This window comes from Rosa rugosa, chromosome 4 (genome assembly GCF_958449725.1).
Source record: "Rosa rugosa chromosome 4, drRosRugo1.1, whole genome shotgun sequence".
Taxonomy (NCBI): Eukaryota; Viridiplantae; Streptophyta; class Magnoliopsida; order Rosales; family Rosaceae; genus Rosa; species Rosa rugosa.
In genome coordinates this window covers 2,650,478-2,656,443 of record NC_084823.1, presented here as the reverse complement: position 1 = coordinate 2,656,443, position 5,966 = coordinate 2,650,478, and the positions used below count along the sequence as shown (strand labels likewise).

General features: G+C 35.5%; 1 long non-coding RNA gene across 14 annotated transcripts; it reads left to right on the top strand.

The window, feature by feature from the left end:
* The first annotated feature begins 1,337 nt into the window (after window positions 1–1,337).
* Window positions 1,338–4,721, top strand: LOC133745852 (uncharacterized). 14 transcript variants are annotated; one of them, XR_009863824.1, is made up of 9 exons: window positions 1,338–1,487; window positions 1,583–1,703; window positions 2,429–2,553; window positions 2,670–2,858; window positions 3,157–3,249; window positions 3,347–3,481; window positions 3,625–3,804; window positions 3,958–4,356; window positions 4,475–4,721. It is a non-coding gene; the product is annotated as an uncharacterized LOC133745852 (long non-coding RNA). The 14 variants fall into 14 exon arrangements; XR_009863830.1 differs by lacking the exon at window positions 2,429–2,553; XR_009863836.1 differs by having other exon boundaries at window positions 1,583–2,553; window positions 3,157–3,203; window positions 3,347–3,458.
* The last annotated feature ends 1,245 nt before the right edge of the window (window positions 4,722–5,966 follow it).

Genomic DNA, 5,966 nt, shown 5'->3' with positions numbered 1-5,966 from the left:
TCCTTATAAGTTTTAAGTCTATAATTATGATTTTTCATGTTTTTTAGTTTGACTATTTTACCCTTTTGATTGAATAGGTAAAATATTTCTCAAATATAGCTGTTGAATTTTTCGTAAAATATTCATTTCATCTCATTTACCGGAAATGAAATAAAATAATCCAACACCCTTGTCATTAACTTCCACATGCTAATTTTGGTATTTCTAGATGAACCATAGGCCTAACTGTATAATTATTCTTATCGTACGTACATGTGTTAAATATCATGTGAGTTTTAACATAAGCAAATGATTTAGGTACCTAAACAATTTGTACCTATCAATCAAGGAATAACTTAGGTAGAATGAACCATAGGTAAAATTGCATAATTTTGTCTATCATTCAGATGTTAAACATCATGTGGGTTTTAACATAAGCAAATGATGTTGGTACCTATCATTCAGGGAGTTCACAATTTGTACTTAAATCATTCAGAGAATGACTTAGGCACCTATAATTTCAGCTTTTGAATGTGGAGATTACATAACCTCCAACCCAGGTATTGATTTAGATTAGGCTTTTGAATGTGGAGATTACATAACCTCCAACCCAGGTATTGATTTCAATTGCTGGAATCAAGAGATGATTAATTATGGGCGATGTCTTTGTACAACCGTTTCAAGACTTGCAGCTGCAGAAAGTTTGGGGATGGTGACAGCTTTAGTAATTCTTAACAACAATGAGTTTTAATATTTATCCTATTTAATAGGTTTTTTTTTTGATAAACCTAATTAATAAGTTTGGGTGTATATTAAAAACAATCTTATAGATGGGTTTAATCTAAAAGGTGTGTGTGAATTTGGGTGTAGAATCAAATTTTTTTTTTTTTTTTTTTATGAGAAATTTTAGTGAAAGAATATTTTATCAGCAAAATGCTTCATTTTATATTTGGTTCAGAGCCATAATACTATGTCTATGAAAGAAGAGGATTGTGACTATTAAGGTTGAGAAAAACGCTAAAGATCGTAAACCCCTGCACGGAGGAAAAGTCAAAGAATTTCATATTACAATGGTAATCTTGCTTCTTCATCGACTTCTTAAAAAGATAAAACAATTTAGGGAAATGATGGAAAAGGTTACATTAGAGTGTGAAATGATAAAAAAATCACCTAGTTTCCCACTTGATAAAAAGGTCCATTATAAATTGTTAGTAATATTAATTTAGTCCTTATTAATAATGAGATGATGTTAAAAAAGGTCAATTTTTAATTTTTTTGATTCCGATTCTGCCCTTCAAGCCAATTCACTCTCTATATTCTCCTCCTCCTCCACAAAGTCACAGACCTCCTCTCTCGAGTGTCAATGGCGAAGAACGACGCGTCCTTTGGATCAGTGGGTGAGTTCTTGAAGCGGTGCCAGCAATCCGGCGAGTCTTCGACGATCGACATCTCCAGAGATCATAGCCAAACGGGCACATGAGGCTCTACGATGATCTCCTTACCAACGGGTTTGATTCTCTTCTCAATTCTCCCTAATTTTTTTCAGCTCTGGTATTTGTAGTTGTAGTGAATTGAAGGTTCTGGAACTTGGAATTGGAATCAGGTAATACATGACGCGGCTGTGGATTGGGACAACACCTCAGATTGTCGCTCTGACTGTGGATACAAGGAGTACAGTCACTTATGTGCCTTACTCTGACTGTGAACCGTGTGGTAACCATCAGGTTCAGCTTCATTTCCATGCTTGACTTAGTCATTAACTTAGTTACTTTTGTGATCTGTTTATTCCTGATTGATTTTCCATCAAATTCAACCTTCTCTGATTTTATTGCTATTGCTTTGTTCTCAACATCTGGATCGCTGTAGGGGTTTTGCTTTTAGATGCCTTTGTATTGGTGTTTCCCTTTCTAGGCTTGATTTGTGGTTCTGTACTCCTTGGTCCCCGACCTTGTATCCAAGTTGTTCACCAAATCTACATATACATGAGTATATTCGAATTAGATCGAACCCCCAATGACCTTTCATATATTGCAAAAGGTTATTTAGTTTGGTACAGTTAGATACTTGTTTATCATCAATCCATCATATAGTTATTCTCGATTAATCATATAGACAATTTTAACAACAGACTTCACTCCTTTGATTAAGTAGTTAATGGAAAATTTCAACAGTAGATGACAAAAGTTTACAACACAACTAACAGCTAATGATCTTTTGTAATTATATACTTAGATTTTCTTGGTAAAACATAGAACAACAGGATATAAGTTATAACTCGAAAGAAATCTAAATTTTTAATTACCTGCTTTGGTCATGCCGATACCGCTGTCAATGATAGAGAGGGTATTGTTGGTCTTATCAGGGACGAGCCTGATGAAAAACTCCGGTTGAGCATCAAGTGTTTTATATTTGACTAGCCGTTCATAATAGTTGGGGTTGATTTATGCAGGCGTATGTAACTGATGGAAGAAGTTTTTGACCATCTTAAATGCACAAAAGATGGTTTGAGCTCTGATGAAGTTAAAGAGCGGTTGAATTTATTTGGTTATAATAATTAAGCTTGAAGAAAAGAAGGTCAGGATGCAAATGTTAAGCATGAGTATCCATATATGTATGTGTAGTTGTGTACATACTGGTTATCATTGCTTTGATTCAATTCTTCATCGTTACACTTTTCTATTGACATATAGGAAAGCAAACTTTTGAAGTTTTTGGGCTTTATGTGGAATCCTCTGTCCTGGTTCATGGAAGCTGCAGCTATCCTAGCCATTGTTTTTAGCCAAGGAGGGGCAAATCTACACTATAACCCTTGCTCCTCTTTTTTTTTCCTTATCTTTCCCCTCTCTTCCTGTAGAGTACAAAGTGTTGAAAACAAGAAGGTAATGCTTGCATCAGTTATCTTGAAGATTAAACTTTGACATGAACTTAGTTTTAATCTCTCTCACTTTTTAACTTAAAAACATCAAGCGTTTTATATCAATTAAACTTACTAAGGAAAAAAAAAACATCGGGATGGTTTTCTCTAGAGTGCAATGAATTCTGCAGATCCTAGATTACTACATGGTGACGTCTCCTTTTTTGTGCATATATATGATGCAAGTTATCATGATTTTGTTGGCATCATTATCCTACTTATTATTAATTCTACCATCAGTTTTATAGAGGAAAACAATGCAGGCAATGCTGCTGCTGCTCTTATGGTTCAGTCGGCCCCAAAAGCGAAGGTCATTCTCTTCAAACATTACTTTTGGATAAGCTAGTCCAGTGCAGGTTTACATACCATTTCTTCTTTTGTTTCTTGTTGAAATTGATGAGTTCCAAATTTGGTCTCTCTGTGTTTATTTTTTATTTTTTTATTTATTACCAGGTTTTACGTGACAGAAAATGGACAGAAAAAGATGCGGCAAGATTGGTTCCTGGAGACATAATTAGCATCAAACTTGGTGATATCGTTCTATCTGGTGCACGCCTTCTTGAAGGTGATCCTTTAAAGATTGATCAGGTGACATGAAACAGATCGTGCTTAGAAAACTCTGTTCATGACTCGAGTCAACAATCAAGGAATATTATATATCTGTATTGATGATGCAATATATATCTGAAGTATATCATTTCTGAACTTGATGTTCTCTCTATCACATGTAGTCTGCTCTTACCGGAGAATCGCTTCCTGTGACCAAAAATCCTGGTGATGTGGTTTACTGAGGATCAACATGCAAACAAGGAGAACTTGAAGGAGTTGTTATTGCAACTGGTATCCATACTTTCTTTGGAAACTCAGCTGATCTTGTGGAGAAAACGATACATGTTAGCCATTTCTAGAAGGTTTATTTCACATTTTCCACATTGTATTAATCATAGATGAGCTAATCTTATGGGTTAACAGATGGGAACAATTTCTATAAATTGTATTAATGACCAATTTCGCTGATGCTAAATGTTAACAAAAAGTAATATTTGTTTGATGGTACGTTGCAGCTTTTAACATCAATTGGATACTTCTGCATCTATTCAATGGTTGTTGGAATGTTTATTGGAATACCAGTTGGAATTCAGAGGAGGGAGAGTGGTCGTGCTGCTGTTGTTATTGCAAACCTACTCGTCATCCTAATTGGTGGGATCCCTATTGCTATGCCAACTGTTCTTTCCATTATGATGACCAGTGGTTCACATCGGTTGTCTCAGCCGGAACATGAGCTAATCTTGAGTCTCGAGTCAGGATAAGGAGTAAAGAATTGAAGATATCAGATAAGCCTAAAATTTTCTCTCCTACTTAAAAGATAATGTAAGATTGTTAGGACTTTCAAATTAATTATTATTTTCTTCATTTCAGGGAGTGTTGAACATGAAAAGGGCGTCACAGCATTCCAGTTTCAGGTGAGATATATAGTTGTATATAGTTCTTGTTACATGTGTACTAATAAAGATCTGTCACTTGGTATGGATGATTATTGTCCTGAAACTGATTATATACTCTATTTGAATGCTTTGGCAGAGCCATAACCACTTTGCAAACGCATCTGTCGCAAGTGGAATCTGAAGACGCTGAACCAAAAATTTTCTAATTACAATAGCTTGGATCTCTGCAAATATAGAGCTCATATAACCAAGACATTTGCGGAATTTAGGCAATGATGGATCTCTGCAAATTTAGAGTTTTAGAAATTTGTTTAGGGCTTAGGATGCAAGTCATTGGCCAATTGTAAACTCCAGCTTACTGAATCAATTAGTTTTTTTGTATTTTTTTATAATGTCACTATTATGTTTAGTTTTCCTTAATGAAATATTAATTTTATAGATCTTTTGCAGCTCATTCAAGTTTTAGACATCTTCTGAATTTTATTAACTTGTGACTTGGCTACTGACAGTGACATGGTCAGTGACATGGTCAGTTACTTAGTTAGTGACATGTGATTAACAGTGACTTGACTATTAACTTGTGAGTTGGCTACTGACAGTTACTTGGTCAGTGACATGGTCAGTTACTTAGTTAGTGACATGTGATTAACAGTGACTTGGCTATTAACTTATGACCTGGCTACTGACAGTTACTTGGTCAGTGACATGGTCAGTTACTTAGTTAGTGACATGTGATTAACAGTGACTTGGCTATTAACTTGTGACCTGGCTACTGACAGTTACTTGGTCAGTGACATGGTCAGTGACATGGCCAGTGACTTAGTTAGTGACATGTGATTAACAGTGACTTGGCTATTAACTTAAGACTTGGCTACTGACAGTTACTTGGTCAGTGACATGGCCAGTTACTTAGTTAGTGACATGTGATTAACAGTGACTTGGCTATTAACTTGTGACTTGGCTACTGACAGTTACTTGGTCAGTGACATGGCCAGTTACTTAGTTAGTGACATGTGATTAATTTGACAGTGACATGGTTAATGACATGTTCATGACTGACATGACCGGTAACTTGGCCAATGACATAGCCAGTGATTTGAGGTTAACAGTGACTTTGCCAGTGACTTGATATTAACAGTGACTTTGCCGGTGACTTGGCAAGTTGAACTACTGCAAAAGGTCTATAAAAATAATATTTCATTAAGGAAAACTAAACATACCAATGACACCATAAAAATATATATAAAACTAATTGATTTGGTAAGTTAGAGTTTACAATTGACCAGGTTAGTGACTTGCATCTTAAGCCGTAAACAAATTTCTAAAATTTCTCGTCCTTGCTACTCTTCTTTTTCTTTATGGCTAGAACTTTTGCTTCTTCTTCACAATCTTCTTCACTTCCTTCCCTCTGTTTTCTTTTACCCCAGCCCATGTAGTCCTGTTTGTATATCCTGTACAAAATTGTGAAAAGGAGAAGATCATCAGTGACTTTGACAGTAATATGATCAGTGACATGTTCATGACTGTGACATGACCAGTGACATGACCAGTAACTTGGTCAGTGATGTGGATATAACAGTGACATAGTCAGTTACATGCAATGTGACCTGGCTAGGGATTGACAGTGA